We start from the raw sequence: 22071 nt of genomic DNA, 5'->3' as shown, positions 1-22071 counted from the left end.
AGATTGGCTGGCAGCTTGGCTGTGTGGTAGGCATCACCTGGGTCAAATCCGTTCCATGCAAGGTGAAGGTCAGTTCAGGTCCGGGAGAGGCAACTGGTTCTGTCTAACTAATCGACACGCTATCTTATGACATGCAGTAAATTATAACCCATAAACTATACCTTGGTATGGAGAGAGGCCTATATATTGTACACATTTATTTACATTATCCTGCCTCAGACCTTTGTAGAGGTGATGGGTGTGGTGGTCTTGCCCTCCAGGTGGCTTACTGGGGTGTGGGGTTTAACAGTTGTCTGTTCTGGCACTTCAGAGCGGAAGGGGATTGATTGATTTCTGTTGGTTTAAGGCAGGATATATGAAAACATGACATCAGTTATATTGGGGGCACTCTAGGGCGGTCAGTGAGAAAGGGTCACTCTTCTGCTACATCAAAGAAAGGGTAGACTGGCACAGGGTTGAACTCTCCAAAGGTGGGGGTGAGAGAAGTTGGAGCAGGATTGTGGAGACGGATGGGCTACAAGTCATGACTCGGCCCGGTCACACAAAGGGCAGTGATCTCAGAGGAGGGATGAAAAGAATACAGTTTGCTTGCAACCATCCACACCAGAGAATCCGTGAGAACTGGGTTTGGGAGGTGCGGGAGGGGGAGGAGGAGGAGGTGGTGGCTGTCAGTGTTCACTGTGCACGGCACTGCAGAGGGGAGAGAGAGACTTCACAAATACCACAATGCGGCCTATTCCAAAGATGGAGTCTGGGGTGCACTAAATGGAGTCCAAATGTATCTTGCAGTAGCCCCGCTTTCTGTAGATGCCAGGGATTCATCCACTGGGACCAGGGAAGGGCAAGGAGGGCATCCCCCCACCATTGCAAGAGCAGATGGTCCCTTTTGTGTTGAATGTACGACAGGGGGGTCAAACCGACCCCTTTCTTCCTTACATTCCCCCTCTCGTTACATTAAAAGTTGCATTCTTAATATTACTAGCATTCTTGTAGTGCTCCATCTCCAGTACCACCTCGTCCCAAGCAGGTGTTCCTTTTATGGGCACCCAAACTCTACAAACACCTCATAAACTTGGACATTGTCTAGCATATTCATCAGGGGTTCATGTCATGCATATTCCCCCATCCCCACCAAGGTCCACCCAATCCTCCTTATACCATTCCAGTTCCCGGGGGTTCTTTGGTTGTTGTGTGATACAAACTATCCAACCTGTCCCCTAGGTTGCAACACACTACTGCCATAGGAAATTTGGGATTGTTACTTTCCCCAGTTTGTATTTGCACATCTTTCATTGTTTGCACCTTTTTTCGTTTTGCTCATTGTCACCATCATCATCGCAGAACTAGGCATTGTTGTTGCACAATATCAGACTCCTACCTGGCACACACAAAAAATCAGTAACATGAAAACTATAATTGGGATGCGTATTTTCATGATAGTTCCGAACCCGGAAGGGATCCAGTCAAAAATGGCGTCGACCCAATTACTTGATTGGATCCCACCTTCTTTCTTCATTCTTTCTCCGAGGTTGTGGACTGCAGATATTACATAGGGTTCCATTGTCATCACCGGCAGAAGGTACAAATGTGTAGCATGAACTCCCGATTTTTCGGCAAATACTGCCATCCATTGCTGTGAGGAGGTCCAGGATGTACTGGTTTTGCATGGTCATTAACTGCAGGTCTCTAAGTGATAATGTTGAACCCTTCTTCAGTGTCATTGGCCAGCCGGATCAGCTCCCACCTTATTATTTGGAGCCACTTGGCGTTTGCTCTTGCCTGCATGCTTGGCCCGCGTGAGGCAATAAATGATTCTGCTCTCTTGAAAAGTATATATTGGTCAGGTATTTCTGCCAGAAGTTCTGAGTATCTGCTGGAAATATAGTTTGATGATCGTCTTTTGCGGGACACTCTTTCCTGCAATTTATCTTCCGACAGAATGTCATATGTGGGGGGTTCTTCAGTTGTCGACTGGGGTGGCGAGCATGTTATGTTGGGCACCCTCTCCCCCTGGACATGGCTTTCCGGGATCAACATCAGGGCAAATGCTGTGTGGCCATGGCGCAGGTACCTCTCCATGACAGTGGGAGGTGCAGGTACGCTTGCTTGCTGCATACCCAGTAAGTGTCCTTTAAGGCTGCTGTGCCTCTCTTCATGTCTGGGAGAACGAGTGTTTTGTTGCAGTGTTTGTTTGATCCCATAGAGACCTTTCCTTCTCTGTGACAGCAAAGTTCATAATGTAGTTCTCGTTGTATTTTGATGGTCTTTTCGAGAGCTGTTACCCAGTTCAGTTTGGCGATGTGGTGAGACGACGTTGGAGTGCATGTTTTTTTGACCAAATTGAAATGTTTCCTCTGACATTCCTTGCAGTGCTTCTGCTTTGCACGTTATTGTCTCTTCTTGCTACTTGTTCTCTGAAAACATTGTCCCCTTGATGATAAAACATGGTTCCTTCACACAAATTACTCTTGAGGCTTGCTGTTATAGGTGTTCTCGTTTTACAGCAATTGTACTGTTACGGTGTGTGCCTGAAAGGTACTCCGAATTCTACAAAGTGTTAGATGAACAAGACACTGGGCATCTGACAAAGGCGTTTCTTGGGTTATGAGCACTTTGGGAGTTCCAGTTGCATGGGGTATCAAAGAACAGGCATACCAACTTTCATTGGTCGCCTGTTTAGCCATGACACTCATATCTGAATACCATTTATTAGACTGATCAGGGTATCGGGGTCTTTTACTGCATCTAATCCCAGGCCATGCTATGCATCGTACCTTTTGCATTCCTCCCCCCTTTTCCATATTCTGTCCCGCCCTAGATTATTTTATAGCTTTTTCACCCTTTGATATCGTATAGGAAAAATATCTGTCCATGTTTCATCATTGTGTTCAATATTACTCTGCTAAAACTGTGAGGTTGAATACATTTGTGGGGTTGAAGTCAGGGGCGTAAAGTGCATAGACTCGCCATCTGAGGTAGGTTCTCTGGTTGTGTGTATATGTACATATGGCGACACTGATACATCAAAAGTTGGATTGTGAACATTGTAATCATTCGATACTTCATCATCATAATTCATTGCAGCATATGTAAAAGTTGGAGCTTTGACAGTGCAGCTCTTATGCAGAGTGGTAAGGTTAAGATTTGTGGAGGTATTATGGGCCCAGATTACTTTAACGCTGCTCCAAATAAGACTTGTTCCTTCTTGTATCAATTTTACCCCGTCCCCCCTTCTTTTATGTCACCCAAAATGAAAGAAATACTCAAATACATTCCCAAACAGACCAACATGACTGAGAAAACTATGGCAACAAAATACAACCCACAATCATAATTATATGCTCTAGTGGCACTAACACTTCCCCAATGGCTTGCTACATTTGTAGTGTTGCTAGTGAGGGGCCTTCTTTCTGCTATGTTTGAACCTGGAGGGGCAGTATGAATGGGTTAAGCACACACACATAAAAATAAAATGTCATTTTATTTCCCTGTCAGGCAATATAGTCACGAAGAGTCCAATGAGGAAGAGAAAGATGAGGAACAAAGATAGGGCTTAAGGTGGAAAGGGAGAGAGAGAGAAAGAGAGAGAGCGAGAGAGAGCACATCTACTAAATCATATTTCACATTTCTTATGTTCTTCATAATACTGTAGACTGTGGTGAAATTTGCATTCACTTTTCACTTCTCATATTTTATTTGCACTCTTTGTTCATGGCACTGCAGTTTCCTGCTCTTGTGGCTGTTCCCCATGGGGTGCTGTGCTGCTTTGTGCTTTTCTCACATCAGAGAGGTGTATCCAATATTTCAGGCCCTTAACCTTCACCGCAGAAGGGGTGCAATACACTACCTCATAGGGGCCGTGAAATCTTGGAGAATTCCATCTCTGCACTAAGCTGTGCATATATATAAACTCTCTGGGCATTAACTGGGACATTAGCCTGTTTGTTGCTGGGGTATTTGTATCTGTTTCTACTTCCTGTGTAAATGGGGGTGCTATCTGTTTGGCATTGCTCCTTACTGCTCTCGTGAATTGGGTTAGGTATTTCCTAAATTCCTGCCTCAGCACTGTGGCAGCTCTATGAGCATCTGAGGCTCATCTCAATGGAGATAATGTAGTTTGAATGTGTCTTCCCATCACTATTTCATGCAGGGATAAATGCTGGTCCTTGCATGGCTGTGTTCTGAGTTGGAACAGTGCCAAGGGCAGGCAATACACCCAATTATTTTTTAGGGTGTGACACAGTTTGGAGAATCTGCTTTTAAGGAGGCCATTTATCTTCTCGACCACCCTGTTTGCTTGCAGGTGGTAGATCGAACATAGTTTATGCTTAACCCTAACAGAGATGTCACTTCTTTGAAAAGGTAATTTACAAAATGAGTCCCATTATCTGATCGTATGACATCACAAATTCCCCACCTTGGAAATACCTCCCTTACCAGAAATGTTGCTGCGCATTTCGCGTCTGGGTATGCACAAGGTCCTGCCTCCACCCAGCGAGGCACACCACAACTATGAGGCACCTTGCTTCATTGCACCTTTTGCCCATGTCGGTATAATCTATGTGGTACCTCTCTAAAAGGTCCTATGGGGTGAGGAAGTGTTCCCTGCAACGTTCTGAGGGTCATTCCAGAGTTATATGTTTGGCATGTAATAAACTCTATTGTGAGTTTTGTCAGGTGCTGCTAAAGGTTTGGAACAAACGACTCTTCTTGGATGTCTGCTGCTATATGTTGTTTGGCTGTGTGTGCCGGGAAATGGATCTGTTGGAATTCTGTCCCGATCATAGTCTGTGGTCACCATATTGGGTGCTGCTGAGATAACGTCTTTTAATTTATAGAACCCTGTGATCATCTCTTGTGTCCATTTAATTGTTGTACTTTCTTTTTGGCCTTCTTTTCAGGGCCTGAAGTAGGGGACATGTGTATGCTGCGTAATCAAGTCTCAATGCATGGTAGTAATTGCATATGCCGAGGAATTTCTGCATATCCTTACAGTTTTGGGCATCAGTGTGGCACATATGGCTGCTGCTCTGTCTGGTATTATTTGCTTACCATTCATTGATATTAACTGTCCTAGATACAATACTTCTGCTAGGCAGTATTGCAACTTTCCTTTGTCTACTTTGTATCCATTTTGGGCTAGTAAATTCAACAGGGTTATTGAGTCCGTTCTACACTGCTCTTCGCTTACACTACAAACTAAAAGATCATCTACGTATTGAATAATTGTGCTTTTTACATCAATGTTACCGAGGTCTTCATGTAAAGTTCTGTTGAAAATGCTGGGGCTCAAACAATATCCATGGGGCAATCTGCAATGCTCATACCTTTTCCCCCCTAGGGTAAATACCATCAAATATTGGGAACTGGGGTCAAGTGGTACTGAGAAAAAAGCATTTTTCAAGTCCACTACTGTGAAGCATGTGGCTTCCTACGGAACACTGCATAAAATGGATGCCGGATTTGGGACCAGAGGGAATTCCTTTTATATGACGTCATTAAGAGGGCGTAGGTCCTGTATCATTCTCCAAGCCCCACCCCTTGCCTTTTTGATAGGGTAAATGGCCATATTACAAGGTGAAATTGATGCTACAATGATAACTTGTTGTAGTAGTGTGTGTATTGTCTCTTTTATGCCTACTTCTGCTTTTCTAGACAGGGGTTATTTTTTAACCCTGGGCAATACTGCCCCTAGTTTCAATTTTATCTTTACTGACGTCACTTCCTGTAGTAGCCCTACATCATGGGGGCCTGTAGTCCATAAGCTTAAGGGCACCTGTTGCATTATCTTCGTCACAAATTGAGGGCAGTGCACTGACACTGGCCATGAGGGGGTTATTTATCGTCTCTTTTGAACCATTATGTCACATGACAAACAAATGTCCATTATTATCTCCCCATCATTGTCATTGTCAGTGATCAGCTCTTTGTCAGTAAGATCGCATAGTGTTATGTTCGGGTCTATGCACAACACTGTTCTCCGCTCACACCCACACACCCATGTGTGTCCAGTCCTATTGCCACAATACGTTTAGCTGGCACTTGCACCCCCTGTAGGTCCAGTGAGAGGATGGTGCCTGGCACAATCTCTGGGGTCACCACTGGGCAAAAAATTAAATCAGAGGGTACTCGTCATTATTTTTGTGTTATTTTGGGCCCAACTCTCGCTAGTACCTGTATCCCATAAATGAACATGTCAGTGTTCGTGAGCACCCCCTCACTGCTACTTCATTTGTCATGGTACTGATCATTAGCATGGCTCTTAGTGGGCATAACCCTGGAGTGGAGCACACTATCACTCATTCTGTAAAGGAGATGGTCATGTTGAGCTTACTGAGGAGATACCTCCCTAACAAGTTTATGGGTGAATCTTCATGGTAAAACAAGGGTGCTCATACCGTCTTCCCTCCCACTGTTATGTCCAAATCTTTTGTTTAGGGAACCTTTAAAATTGCCCCAGAGAATCCCTGCATTTCCAATTTCTGGCCCGAAAGTAGAAACCGACCTTCCATGAGCACTATTTTTCTGCCCCTGAGTCCACCATGAAGATGAACTGCTTGTTTCCTATCTCCGCCCCCACCAGTGGTTCCTCGTCCGGAGGCAGGGTAGTCGATAGGACTGGATACGCAAGTGCTCTCTGTGGGCTGTCCTAATATGGGTGGGTGTTTGTACCTTGGAAAGTGAAAACATTTTCCCCGATCATGGCTGTTTTGTGGAACGGTGCTGGGACACCATTTGCAGTGGTGACAAACAGATTTGTATGTGTGTTTCCCATTGCATTTTGATGTGTTAATCGCTTTTGCGTGCCCTGCTCTGGTGCTTGTGGCCCTTGCTGTACTGCTTGGGCCCTTGCTTGTAACTGTAGCCAAGCTGTTCCTGCGGTCCAAAACACCCAATTGGCAATCCATACTGGTTGTCTGGGTGAGAGTGACCAAATTGTTGTTCATTACCAAATTGTTGTGCATTCTGACTGTACCCCATGGGTCCTTGTCCCCTATCCCTGTGGTCCTGGGCCTCCATACCCTCCTCTCTGCCCCCGGTACCCACGGCAGCCTCTTCCAGTCCTTCCTTGCCACTGGGGTCCCTCTTACTGCTCCTCTCTGACCCATTGTTTCTGTCCATTTGCGGGCCATACTGCTACCATCCTTCCCTGTGGATCCACTGACCCCTCCTCTCCATCCCCCTGTCTCTTAGGGGGTAGGGCAGCTGTTACCACTGTGACCTTCACTAGCTTATTCTGTACCAGTTTTGCATTGTCTGCCAACCTCCTCTGCACTATTTATTTTTCTCTTTCTTTGATCCTCCTACAATGGTGCACTATGATGCTCTGTATCTCAGGCCAACCCTTGGCTTCAATCCCAGAAATTTTATCTAGGGCCTTCTGCACCTCCTTTGGCAGGCCTCTCTTGATAATGAAGTAAAAAAGAGAGGTGGATTGGTCCCAAACCGTGCCCGTCTCTGACCTCCACAGGTCCTGCACCAAAAGAATGTACTGCACAGCCTCTTCCTTGTCCCCCATGGTGCATTGCATCACCGAGTGTAAATCCGGGGTGTCAGGGAAGGTCTGTCGCAGTGCATCCCATACTTGAGCCCTTACAATATTAACGGATGACCCATCATGACGATCACAATCGAGTGTCACTCCCAGTAACCCTGCCTTCACCCACACTCCATCTGCTTGGTTTCCTACGGCAGAAACTATCAAGCTTTTGACATCCCCTATAGCCAGCCGGACCCTTGCGGTATGCTTCTGAAAAGCGTATATACACTTTCTCGCCCCTCCTGAAAGTGGGGGCAACACATTCAACAAATTGTTTTTATCCATCTGTTCCCATGGTACGTAATGAGGCCTCCCTGTTCTCTTGCGTATGAGGGGCATTTGCATCTTTGTCCTGTTTCCTGTCTTACTTACCTTTACTCCTTTCTTTTTACTTAATGACATGTTTCCCAACCTGCTTAGGAGCCTCCCCTGCCAACTTTCTCTCACTACCCCATCCTCTGGCTCTTCTCGCAGTGGCATGCCTGCCACAGCCACTCCTTCCTCATATTCATCTAGATCACTCCAACACTCCTCTATATCCCTGTCAGAGGCTACACTTCCCTGTTCATCATTTGCTTGGCTACCTTCTTGTCCCACTTGTACTACTTTTATTGGGCTATTGTTGAGGTGGAAAAAGAATTCTCCGCTGCGGGTGATGAGGGCGAACTTAGCGGCGGCACGTATGATGGATCACTGTACCCCTCAGCAGGCCTAGTTAGCAGTGTCTCTGGTGGTGCTTCTTTTTCTCTGCTGCTTATAGGGGGCGTTTCCTCAAACATCTTCCAAAGATGCAACATTTCCCATCTGTTTTGAAGTTGCTTTCCCCGGTATTTAGCCAACAAGTATGTTGTCACAAGATCTGATATCCTTCTATCAAATGATCCCCCTTCTGGCCATACTTGGGGCGCTCCCTCCCCCTTGATCTCAGTGCACCATTGGTCATGGTACTTTTTAATTTTCTCGCTGTACAGAGGGAGGTGCTGGCAAATATGGGCTAATCCCCCCATGGTTCTGTGCCTCCCTCTTGTGCGCTTTTGTATGTTTATGTGCAGCGGTGTGATCAAGAAACACTTCTTTTCACCTGATATCACAAGTTATAACATCACAATTCAAATAACCCTTCACTTACTTCTTTTCGGCTCCCGCATTTTTCAAAAAGATAATCTTAACAAATTCAATACAAAACACTTTTCTAAATACTCATAGACGTACTGACACACTTGACTTGGATGACAATTAACACCCCCCTTCCCTTGTCTACACTGTTATATTCTCTCCCCACACTCACTCTTCTCATTCCATCTTCCCTGGGCCGCTTTTGGGCCGACCTCTAAAAGAGATGTTCACACAAGAAAAAATATTTGCTAATATCTCCCGAGTCTTTTGATTACACAAGACTCCTACGTTTTTCTATTTTATCTCCACTTATTTCCTTGTGCTGGTCGAGGTAATGCTATGCCGCGTCGCCTTCCACCCCATTTCGGAGCAAGGCTCCTGTACTCTTCCCGTTTTCCATTACCTCTATGTTCAGAATCTAATGGCAATATAAAGAAATAGGAGAAAAAGCCTACTAGTCAGCATTCATACAAGCCTTATATCCAAGATCTGACTCCCACCCTATTCCCTCACCGTTACACGTTTACTCATAACCCCCTTTTTCAAATCCCCTTCCTTTTAAGGTTCTCGCAACCAATACTCATGTGACCGGGGTGATCCGAGAGCCTCCGTTCACAATCTGTCCACAATCGGGGCTCCCCCACAACCAAGCCGTGGCCCGCTCCGGTGAGCAGTCCGGTATTTGCAATGGCTGAGACCCTTGGAACCTCTCTGATGCATACGCTTACTGTTCAGCCGCAAGTGGCAATGGTTTTGCTGGGGGTGTCCCGGATCTTGCCGCACGACACGGGGTGTCTCTGTGTGCACCCGCAATCGCGTCTCGGGGTCACTAAGTAAAGGTGGTCGCTCCCCACAATACAATTATAACTCAGAATAAAGGACGCATCCCAGTAGGGAACTAGACCAGGAGATTGGTTGTGAGAGAGATGAAGGTTTTTTATATAAGATTCAGCATCCAGAAAACTCTGCTGCCTTGAGAGCGCTCTGGCAAACACTACAAAAACATTACATTTTAAAGTGTTACAGCGTCATGGATGATGCTTTCCATACAGTCTACAAGTTACATTTGGATTGGCGAGGGATTGGGACACAGTATGGCAGTGTAGGGGCAGGCTCCAAGAGATTGGCTGGCAGCTTTGTGGTCTGGTAGGCATCACGTGGGTCAGCTGGGCCAGTCCGTGCGAGGTGAAGGTCAGTTCGGGTCCAGGAGAGGTGACGGGTTCTGTCTAACTAATCTACACGTTATCTTATGACATGCAGTACATAATAACTCATAAACTATACCTTGGAATGGAGAGAGGCCTATACATTGTACAAACTTATTTATATTATCCCACCTCAGACCTTTGTAGAGGTGAAGGGTGTGGGGTCATGCCCCCCAGGTGGCTTACTAGGGTGTGGGGTTTAACAGTTGTCTGTTCTGGCACTTCAGAATGGGAGGGGATCAATTGATTTCTGTTGGTTTAAGGCAGGATATATGACAACATGAGATCAGTTATAATGGGGGCACTCTAGGGTGATCAATGAGAAAGGGTCACTCTTAAGCTACATCAAAGAGGGGCACAGGTTTGAACTCTACAAAGGTGGGGGTGAGAGGAGTTGGAGGAGGTTTGTGGAGATGGATGGGCTACAAGTCATGACTCAGAGCGGTCACACACAGGGCAGTGATCTCAGAGGAAGGATGAAAAGAATACACTGTTTGCTTGCAACAATTCACGCCAGAGCATCCGTGAGAACTGGGTTTGGGTGGCACAGGTGCAGGAGGAGGTGGGGGCTGTCAGTGTTCACCCTGCACAGCGCTGCAAAAGGGAGGGAGAGACTTCACAAATATCAGAATACGGCATAGTCCAACAATGGAGTCTGGGGTGCACAATAAGGTGTCCAAATGCATCTTGCAGTAGCCCGGTTTCTGTAGGTGCCAGGGATTCGTCCACTGGGACCAGGGAAGGGCAAGGAGGCCGTCACCCACCATTGCAAGAGCAGGTGGTCCCTTTTCGTGTTCAATGTATGGGGAGGGGTGCAAACCAACCCCCTTCTTCCTTACACAAGTCTGTTCACAGCCGATTATGACATCATTTTACAATGTATTTTGCTATCTGGATTGCCAGTGCTTGCTTTTTCATGTATTCCTAAAAATTCTACCATAGCTTTTGGAAATGTACTTTCAAAACTTAAAGACTAAAGACTCAAAACAGCAAAAACAGTATAATTTTTGTTTTGTTTTGTCTCATCTTGATCAAAAACCCTACAAAATAAATGTTGCAGTTTAAAATTGTATATTAACAAATTGAGCAAACGCATTAGCAAATACTGTGTGGCATAGCAACCTCTACCACTTCCTCAAGAACTGTGTGTAGGATTGGAGAGTAATCAGTCACTTCACTAAACAGATCAGTCACTGCAACTGAGAAGCTGGTATTGACTGAACATTGTGAGCAATGTGCCACCTTAAATTTTCCTGTTGGCCATTTAGCCTCGTGTGGTGTCCCTGTAGCACCACACCACACCCAGAATCTCTCCCATAATGAAAGAGAGACTTTGGGAAGGCAGAACTTGTATTTTGTATGATACGCTACATCAGGGTCCACATCCAATGGTTCTCCAGTTGTTTTGGATTTCAAGACCCATCAGCACTAGCCAATGTGGTCAATATTGTGAGATCATTGGAATCTGTAAGACATTTCTGAAGAGCCATGTGTTTCAGAAACCTGCTTTAAACAAATGCTGGTACCAACTACCCAGTGTTTGCACATTGACTTACTGTAGTACAGCATAGCCAAAATGTAGTGAGATGCCACAAGAGATTTGTAGTGGGCAGATGCCACTAAAAACCTCTCCCCAAACTTCTATGGCCAAACACAGTATTTATGTATTCATTGTTTGCTTGTTAGGCTCTTATACAATAAGAAATACTGTTTCAAAGAGCCCACAGCGCAAGAGAAGGAACAGGAGTCGAAAATTCATTAAATTACTTTCAAACACAATACATAAACGCATTGGGGGGAAGAGGAAAACAGAACGTACCTACTATACCTTGTGAGTATTCAGAACGTGCTAGTGCAGCAAGGAAGAAGGCATGGATCAGTGCTGTGGAGTTTGAGCTCATGGGTGAGCCACGGATGAAGTGCTAGCATTGTTGAGTGATACACATCCTGGAGCCTTGAGGGGCGTAAGTACGAGCCAGCAGGGTGAAGGGTGTAAGTGCACGTGCAGATAGACAGGAGCTGGGCCAATTGGGTGCGGGAGGTCAGGGCCCCGAGAATGCATAAGTGCTCAGGACACCAATCACAGCAACTGTGGGTTTGGCAGGGGAGAGAAGGGAAGGGGGAGGTAAAGAGGAGAGTCTTAAGGAGCTTCCAAAATTTAAGAAGGTCCTGCTCAAGGCAAAGCGGTAGGAGATGGCTGTTCCATAAGAGGGAGCCAGCTGAGGAAAGTGAACCTCCACCTGTCCTCTGTTTAGCAAAATACTTTAAACAGAGAGTAAGAGCCAGAGGAGCCGTCAACTGAGGAGGTCAGAAAAAGACATGAGTTCCAAGTAGGCAGAAAATGAAATGACATTGTTTTATTCTGAGCTTTAAAAAAAAGAAAAGGTTTGCTGATCGAACTGTCCGTCCTCGCAGCTGCTTTAGAACAGCTCTTCTTCTGTACACTTACAGTTGAGGTAACTGCGGGATAATTTTGCCTTTGCCTTTAAGCCTTGACCTTTTTCATAGCCTGGATCAATGTACGGCAGTGACAGAACAAATCAGACAAGGCAACTGCAGGCTCATTCTGCCTTTGAGCCTCGATTGTTCTCATTGCGAGAAACTAGGTATGGCATTTACGAACATTATTTTGTTGGATCTTTTTTTAGTAGTCCAGCATTGTTTATTTCTCTTTTGAATTTTCTTTTGCTGGAGCGCACATCGGAGATCTTGTGTGGCGACTGTGAAAGCATTATGTGCCTGTGAGCCTCACTTTGAGTCACAATTACCAATTAAAGACATCTAGAGCTACGTTTCAGCGATCGCCATCTCGCATGTATAACTTGTGGAGCACCATTCATAAAGAGGATTTGCAGGCTCCCGAAATGGATGACAGTTTGATTAGGCACATGAGTAGTGGCTTACCTCTAGTTACTTTTTCCTTCATTCCGGATGACACAGCACACAAACAAATAGATATGCATGATTCCTGTACAAATATGCCTTCTGTCTCTGTAGCAGAGTCATTCCCTCACAGGTCTCAAGTAACTTACCATCATGTGAAGGATATGTTACATTTGTCTTTAGATTACACTATTTCTACCTCCTCTATGAAGAGACACATCAACCAAATTGTACGGAAAAAAACAAAGATTGTGTAGCTGGAATGAAGTAGAAAATATGTCATGGACAGTGAGTCCCATTTAGCCCAAATTACTGCTGGAATCTGGTTCGAACATGCCACATAGACGTCTTTATTCATTCTTGTGATTTACGAATGTCTACTCTTCATAATAAATAACGATCGCAAGTATCTGCACATGAAAAGGCACATGTAGAATGCATGAACAACATGACAAATTATCTTAATTCCTATAAACAAAACAATGACATCACATGGTCCGAAATTAAAACTGCATTATTGGCCAAAAATAATTGTGACACCATCCTTCCAGTTGATCCGGCATCTTCTCTACAGCTGCCTTTTTTGATAATGATACACCATTATCTACATCTGTGATGGAGGAATTCATTTGTCTGCCTCAGACAGTCGATGAACAAGCTCTTTCTGATGGGGCTCAAATTGATTTTCCATCCAAGTCATTGCACAGCTTAAATGCTGCTCTTGAGCCAAAAGAAAATATAGGGCAAACCTGCACTGATTTGTAAAATCTCCTTCCACACTTCAACCTACCTTAGTTTCTGCTGAGGACCAGCCTTCTCTCAATACCAACATTTAAAAAAAAGAAGAAAACACATTCTAATCAAGTATCACTTACAATTGAAGAATCAAATCATATACAAAATTCCATCGTACGTTAAAAAAAACAGCAAACAAAAAAAAAGCTTGAAAAAGAATGTTTTCAAAGCTCTTGATAATATCTCACAAGAGTCTGTAAAAAATGCTAAAAAACTACAAGGTCTGAAATTGAATACAAATAAAGCCGGTCTGCAGGCAATGGAAGAGGTTCTGAGTCTCGCGCTCCCAGTCCCGAGCTCCAGTCTTGCCAAAGTGTCAGACAGAAGAAATGTTAGATCTAAAACTACAACAGCTTCCCAGACTGATATACCATCATCTCAAGCTCTTCTTTTGTAAAACCTCTCAAATTATCTCCCATGTTCTGTCGATGAAAACAATTGAAGGGTATGGTTACATCCACAAAAGTTGATCTAACATCAGTTTCTATTCCAATGCCATCTATCTCGTCTTTGCCTGAGGCATCTATAAACGTTACACCATCATCTCCAACACAAATGACAAAATCTCTAGATCCATTGTCATTTGATAAGCCATTTGCTCCAAAATTATGGCTGAAACAACTCAATCAAAAAAGGGGCCAACTTGCACTAAATCATAGAGCCATCCTTTCTTATACTAAGCACATTTCAGATCTGACTTTGCTCTCTTTGAAAGACATTGAGCGATTGTAATTTCCTTATGAGAACAAAACACATATTGTAGAATGAATTCTAAAATCTAATGCTGGTGTATAAGCCCTTGTCTCTGCAGCAATGGACTTGAAAAAGTAGGTGTTGAGGTCTCCCTTACTCTTTCTCCTTTGCCACAGACTAGAAATCTCAATGGTCCATCAACGTTGGCTACAGAAACTAGACTCATTGTCTCATCATGTGCTCTGATCTCTGCCACGTGCATAAATAACTCTTAAGTAAAGGCCATGGTCATTGAACAAAATGACAAGTTTAAGTTGCTATCTCTACTACTGTGTTAGGCAGAATCATATGCAGTACCCTTTGGGAACACCACACACAATTAAGACTACAATTGTAAGTACAAATTCACCTTTGGTACAAGCATGTACTTCACAGTAAAGTGGTAGCGATGTCTGAGCAGCCAGACTTATCTCAAGAGTAAAGTGAGCAGTATCAGAAGTTACACAAAGGACAGTAATTACTATGGTTCAAACAAACACTGAGTTTCTGAGTAAAGAATTTACATTTATTTACACCATCAGTTATAAAACAGTTCACTAATATAAAGCAGCATAAAATCACAATCTTGATACACTACAATAACCCTCGATCAATTCTGGACAAGTTAAGCTCAAAATGAAGTATGAGCACATTTTAAAAGGGAGGAAAAGATGGTTATCCCAAATCAACAACACCCACAAGTGATAGGCAGGGCAATCTAGAAAAGGTATACTACAACTAGGATTCAAGTCAATAGGCCTGGGCCAATGTTAATGGTTCAGAGTCTTTGCAGAGGATCAAACAGTTCAGAGTAGTTTGTGGTTAAGTCTTTGGCAAGAGTTCAAAACGAAACTGGTTGGAAGAAAAGTTATTCAAAGGAGTAGAAAAGGACAAGCCTTCGGAGAGCAGAAAGATTTCAAACTCTTTCACCATGGTCAGATGGAAAGAACGACCGGATTGGCACTGTACCTTAAAAGAAGAAGAATGCTGTAGCTGAGGCAGTTGTTCCTGGCAGTTCCTGCAGGCTCACGGTTCTTGAAGCGACTGTTGTGGTGACAAGAAGGAGGAAGACTGGAGGGTCCTGCACTGCCCTGGGAAGAAACCAGCAGCAGAGCAAAGTGATGAATAAAAGGTGTGCTCCATAAAACCCAAACAGGATCCGTTCCTCCTGGCTATATGGTTCACTGCAGTGAGGCACAGCAAATTCGACCAGGAGAGGAAGGCCAGCGTTTGGTGTTTGGTGAGCTGGTTGGTCCCACCAAGCTCAAGGGAAGAGGATTCCTTGCAGATTTTCTCTGTCGCCAGAGTTTCGGGCGATTCAGACCTGCAGCAGGGCTTCACCGGAATGTCCAGTAGTTGCAGCAGTCATCTTCCTTCAGCTCCTCGTTGGTTCTTTCATTCCAGTGGTGACTCTGCCTTCCAAGTCCCAGAGACCTGCTTTTAAGCAGTTTTCCCCAATTCACACAGTCTGGCTGTCAATCACACAGCAGGGTGGCTTTCCTGACAGGACAGCCACCTAGCCAATCAAACTAGAGTGCAACTTGGGTCTCCAAGGAGACCCTGTGCAGGGGGCCTCAAACCCCTCCCTCACATCCTGTCCACCCAGACATTCAGGCACCTAAGGAGTGCTTCTGTGCAGAAGCCTGCCAAAGGACGGCAACCAAAGGAACTAAACCTGGTTTGGCGCACAGAGTAAAACATGAGAAAGCCCTTTACAAAAAGAAATGGTGAATAAACCCGACTGGAACCAAATAAAATTAAAAGGGGTCCAGCGGATTAGAGTTTGAGGCTACCACCATAGCCTCTAATGTTACTGAGGCTATTTTCATAGCTCGCCGTAGAATAAAAATGGTAGATACCACTGCCACCAGCCAAATCTTAGAGAAAGGGGAACAAACTTTGTTCCATGAGAAACAGACAAAAAGGGATAACTATTAACCCTTCCAGTACTCTATGGGAGGATAGTTTGTACTGGGTCTCTAAGTTTAAAGAGACTAGTAAAGTCAGTGGCAAGGGGAATTAGCCATTATGGAGAATTCTCCCAAACATACAGGACATAATCTCAGAGATTTTGCAGCAGACTTGAGTCAAAAATTAGATATTTTTTCATGGATTTACCATTATCTCTCAAATGACAACTTGTCCGAATGGTGGCCGTCCATCAGGCGGCCTCATGATTGCTGTCTGCAATTCTGTTGGGATCAAAGGTTTGTGCCTCAGAAATGATATTCATGGCATTTTAGTCCTCAGATGCATGGTTGCATGGGGCCCAATAACTCAAGGCCTATTGATATTTAATATGTACTGGAATCTGGCATCCTGCCATCTTTCCTCTTTTCAGTTATTTTGACTGAATTGAAAATTCAATTACGTGAGCACTTACTAGTCATGGGAGGAGATTTGAATGCCTGTTGTACTTCCTCTGTCAGGCATGCTTCCAAATCCAAGTTCAACAATCACCATGGAGAAATGTGGGATCATCTGTGACAGGAATGGAATTTAACCATTGTCAATGGTAACATTCCATATGACCACCCTCCTGCCTGGACCTGGTCGAACAATACAAGTTTCTCTACAATAGACTACATAATTCTTTGCAATGACTTGTTTCAATATTGTCAATGGCTACATGTAGTCTCTATGTCACATAGTAACCATAATGAAACCAAAAGCATCTACTTCCCAATCCTGAGTCCTGCCCATACCATATCTCCATCAGGGAATTTACATATCTAGGCATCCGACTCGATCCGACACTTGAAAGGTTCCCCCAGCTGAACCTACAACCATTAATAGAGTGGTTCAACAGAGACACTTCCCACTGGCAATCACTCCCTCTGTCGCTAATAGGCAGAGCCGCACTATTCAAAATGATGACCCTCCCCAGACTCCTCTACGTTCTCCAAAATGCCCCATTCACCATCCCCAGAGAAACCTTCGCACTTATTGATAGGAATCTCCGCACGCTACTATGGGGAGGGAAGCGATCCAGAATTGCCCTTGATACACTCCAGAGATCGATCTGGGAGAGGGGTAACGGTTTACCCTGCATACGTACGTATTACCTTGCGACACAGATCGGAGTGGTAAACGATTGGATGCATGCAGACCCCACACTACCGGACATCCGTATCGAGCTAGAAACCATGACCCCGTTAACCCCTTTGCAGACACTGTATGCCACCTACAACCATCTCCCGAAGTTACCCAAGACGACTCATCATGTCCGCCGAGCTTGGCGGGAAGCACACAAACTGATCGGCTGGAAAGGAATCCCAACACTGTCCCAACCTATATGGCACAACGCACTCCTCCCAGAAGTAGTGAAAATGGGCTCTTTCGCGCACTGGCACGCAAAAGGGATACACACACTGGCACATGTGATACAGGGGGGTCGCCTCCTAGACTTCGGGACCATGCAAGTGCAGTTTGATCTGGCGCCCATGGACCGGTTTCGCATGCGCAGTTGGCCCACACCATCCACATCCAATTCCCAGACATGACAAACATACCCCCATGCTCTCCCATTGAGACCAATATCCTCCCGCAAGGCATCCCCTCAAAGGTCACCTCCACTCTCTATCAGGCCCTCAATTCTTTTGGGGCTACACAGCTTGACGGGCTCAAAGAAAAGTGGGAAAGGGATGTGGGCCAACTGGAGCCGGAAGATTGGGTTGATGCATTAATGTCCCCCAGGGAAATTGGGATAGAAAACAAACTCAGACTAATACAACTGAGAATCCTTCACGGCTCTTATCACTCACGTACTGCAATGGCCAGATGGGGGGGTGGTAGAAGATGGGACATGCATCAGATGCAAAACTGAGCCAGCCACCTTCTACCATATGATATGGGATTGCCGAGTGCTACAGGTCTTCGGGGGGGACGGTATTAATATGATCTCTGCCGCCATGGAAACACCAATCCCTGGGGACCCTAAAATGGTACTCTTAGGCATCTGGGGAGAAGTAGACCTGACAAAACATGACAAATTGTTCCTGTCAATAGCGTTAGGTGCCGGCAAGAGACTTATCGCGGCTAAATGGGGTTCTGCAGACCCAGTGTGCCTGAACCGCTGGAGGAATGACCTGGACAGTTGCGCGGCTTCAGAACATCGGATCTATAACGCACAGGGTTGCCCCCGCAAATTCGAAAAAATATGGGGCAAATGGCTTGACGCGCATTGAACCCCGCCGATGGATATAGTTCAGCATCTTGAATAACATTATTTGCCTGCCTTGCCCTGCAACTGTCCTGGGCCTTCGACCCTGCGGAGCCCCTCTTGCTTTTGATATTGCCTTTGATACTGCTATGCCTCTCTCATTTGTTGTATGCCGATGATTCATGTTTCTTGTTATTATGTTATGCTTTTAAACTCAATAAACAGAGTTATAAAAAAAAAAGAAAGATGTGTGCTGAGAGAGGTGTTTCCTCTCAAGGCACAAAAGTAGAAATGATGCAGAGAGTCATGGACTGGCAAGAAGCTCAGCTTAGAGCTATAGCTTCCGAGGACAGTGCAGAAGGAGGTGGGGCTGCTCTCACTGGTAGAACTAATGTTTCTACCCCTCCACTGATCCACAGCTAACATGAGGACTTTTAGGATGTAATGTTGAATGTTTCCTCTGCCAGTGCTGATGGGGAGGCCATACTTGAATTCAAGAAGCAAGAACTGCTGTTTAGGCAGAAGGAGCTTGAGTTCAACATGGCCAAACTAAAGATATAGCAGGCAGAAAAACAAAAAGACAGGGATCACCAGTTGGAACTGGCTAAGCTTCAAGTTGCCAATGAATCCAAGGGTCCTGGACATGGGTCTGGGGCCCCTTCTCATCCAAGGTTTCCAAAAGATCTGAGGAAAAGCATGAAATTATGGACTGGCTGAATACATTTGAGTATGCATGTAAAGTTCAACAAGTTGACAATGCTGATAAAATTGCCTGGTTACTTAGCAGACTGCCCCATTCTGGCTGCAGTGCCATTATGGAAATGTCAAAAGATGAGAGAGCAGATTTTGCAATTTTGAAGCAAACTCTCATCTTAAAGTTTGGAAAGACTCCTGCCCAATACTTAAAAAGATTCAGAGAGTATAAGAAAAAGGAAGGTGGTACTTGGGTATCTTACGTAACTGAATCCTTAAAAAACTTGACTGACTGGGTCGAAAGTTACAAGGTTTTTACCTTTGAAGGTATGATAAGTCGTGTCATGCTGGAACATATTTTTGCATCTTCTTCCCCTGAGCTTAAGCAGCATTTGGCAGATTCAAAGGAGATAGATCCTAAGAAGCTAGCCATTGCAGCAGATTTGTGGGTGTCACATCGAGTGTCCCATAAAGACAAGACTCATCCTGGTAAGCAGGAGGAAGGGAAAAAGTCCAAAGATAAGCAGGGTGGGGAAACTGTGATAAATCTTCTTCCCAAAAGGGCCACAAAAAGAACAATAAGGGTAAGACACAAGAGAACTCACAGGGTGGTGGAGGTCAGCCTCCGATACAGAACTCTGTTCATAGTAAGCCTCCCTATGTGAACAGACCCAATGGATCTTGTTTTGCTTGTGGAGCAACTGACCACGTGAAGGGGGATCCCAGATGTAAGGTCAAAACCTTGGGGGTCCACTCTGCTAATCTGGCCTTCTCCTCCTACAAGGAACAAGAGATTACCGGAGCATACTTCTCCTCAGACTCCTTCCCCAGTGGGATAGAAGCTGAGGTAGTTTTAGTTTCCCTGGGTTCCTGGGTGCCTAAAGTCTCAGAGGCTTATGCTAGGATTCCAGATAACACCAAGCACTACTTTAAGGACAGTGTGCAGATCAATGGAGTAGATACTCCAGCTCTTAGGGATAGTGGGTGCAGTCAGACTGTAGTGGATTCTACCTTGGAAGACCCAGAGGAAGTTGCCAGAGCTACTCTGATGCCCACTAAGTTGGCTGACGGCCCACCTCTCATGTTCCCAGTAATATCTAAATCTTACTATCAATGGTTTCAGCAGTCAGGATTCCAATGAGCATTCAGAGGAGAGTCCCAGGAAAGGTCTTTTTGGGCAATGATCTCCGAGCTTTAGGGCTTGTGGGAGACACTGCTGACAGACCCTGCACAAGGTCTCAAATGAGGGCAGCACTGGCCAAGACAAATTCCCTGCCCCAGCCAAAGGGGAAACCCAAGGCCAAAGGAGTCAAAAAAGTAAAAAGAGGGAACAAAAATATTCCCCCTAAGTCACCTACCACTGAGGTGGAGGTAGTTGGTCAATCCCCAGGAACTGACAAGGAGGTGGTGATGCCTGAAGTATTTGACCCCATGTAACGCTCACCTGATTCCCGTAGAGGCGCCGGTCTTGACTGGGCGTATACCGTATCTTCAAAGGTGATGTGTAACACACGGCTGGCTCTTTGGGCTGGACCTCTGTGCACTGTATGTCTGACTCGAAGGGTAAGATGTCTTAGGTAAGTGAACGCAGTGCTCTCCATCTGCCTCGGGGCAGGGTGCTGTAACCAGTTTCTTCACTGGATAAGGGGAGCAGGCCTCTTGACTTCAGAGGACTGCTGTCCGTCGTTTACTGCACGAACGGTAAGTTTCGAGTAATTCTAATGTCTTTAGTAATGATGTCTCTTGTTTTTGCAGGGTTCCGGCGATGGCGGATGACGGGCTGAAGGGAGTTGAAGATGGAGCCCGTGTGATGAATGGAAGCGCCTGGAAGCACGTAAGTAAGCGCTTGTTGCCTGCTTCACGATGCGCTCTAACTGTCTTTTTATTTTGCAGGTACAAGTTCGGAGCGGCTGCAGGGTGCCGGAATACCCACTGGGTTAGATGTGGAAAGGAGTAATGGCACGTGAGTATTAAAGTTATCCAATGTCTTTAAAAGCACCTTTGTTTTGTCTTTCAGATGCGCGATGCAGCGCCGAAGGCCTCCGGAGCGTGCAAAGAGCTGGTAAGCTTTTGTCTTTCAGATGCCAGAATGCAGCGCGAGGCGTTGGTGACAGCCGATGGACCAGGTAAGTGAAGCGCTGTCACTGAAGACCGTAATGCTAACCTGTTCTTTCTTGTCTTTATAGGTGTTGCTGAAGACTGGATTCAGGATGGTAAGCCTTTTTCCTTAGGCCCAGCATCAGATGCAGAAGACACGATGAGCATTCTGCTGCAGAGGATGCAGAATAACGCAAAGCAAGATTCATCCATCGGTTGTGGTTTAAATAGCCTCCTGTAGTGCTTAGGTGTCTCCTTGCACAGCCACGCCTAGGTAAGAAAAGAGTTCCTGCTTTCCAGAAGAGTTCCAGTGTTCTGAACCTAGGGAGTGGCTCCTGCCCCACCCAACAGGAAAAGTAGTTCCAAACAGAAGAGGATCAGAGGCTCAACTGGCAGGCAAGTAAGCAGCATGGTCTGCTGCAGGTAGGTCCACCCAAGCATTATGAGCCCGGCGCTTCCAGCGCTGGGACTGGGCATATTTATGAGCCTGGTGCCACTGGCGCCAGGACTGGGTCCAAAAGGTCCCAATTGGGACTGGTTGGCACTCGGAACCTGGGTTATGGATCTGCTTCCAAGGGAGTTGGGAAAACCCTGACCTTTTGGAAGCAGAGATCATGACAGTACCCCCCCTCAAGGCCCCTCCCAAACCGGGCTTCTCCGGGGGTTTTTGCTTGTCAGGAAATGTTCGGTGAAATCTTTTGATTAGGCGAGGAGCGTGGACATATTCAGCAGGTTCCCAGGATCTCTCTTGGGGGCCGTAGCCTTTCCAGTCAATAAGGTAAAATAGTTTAGATTTGGAGATCTTGGAGTCCAGAATGCTTTTGACTTCAAACTCGAGTTCTCCATCA

The 22071-nt window shown here is 45.4% G+C and overlaps 1 pseudogene; it reads left to right on the top strand.

The window, feature by feature from the left end:
- The window catches only part of LOC138525946 (tRNA pseudouridine synthase Pus10 pseudogene), a 132823-nt pseudogene that overhangs the window by 74196 nt on the left and 36556 nt on the right, over positions 1-22071 (top strand).

The sequence above is a fragment of the Ambystoma mexicanum genome, chromosome 7p (assembly GCF_040938575.1).
Source record: "Ambystoma mexicanum isolate Mex_15411 chromosome 7p, UKY_AmexF1_1, whole genome shotgun sequence".
In the NCBI taxonomy this organism is placed as follows: Eukaryota; Metazoa; Chordata; class Amphibia; order Caudata; family Ambystomatidae; genus Ambystoma; species Ambystoma mexicanum.
The sequence above is the reverse complement of the archived record's forward strand: the minus strand, read 5'-3'. Positions and strand labels throughout refer to the sequence as shown.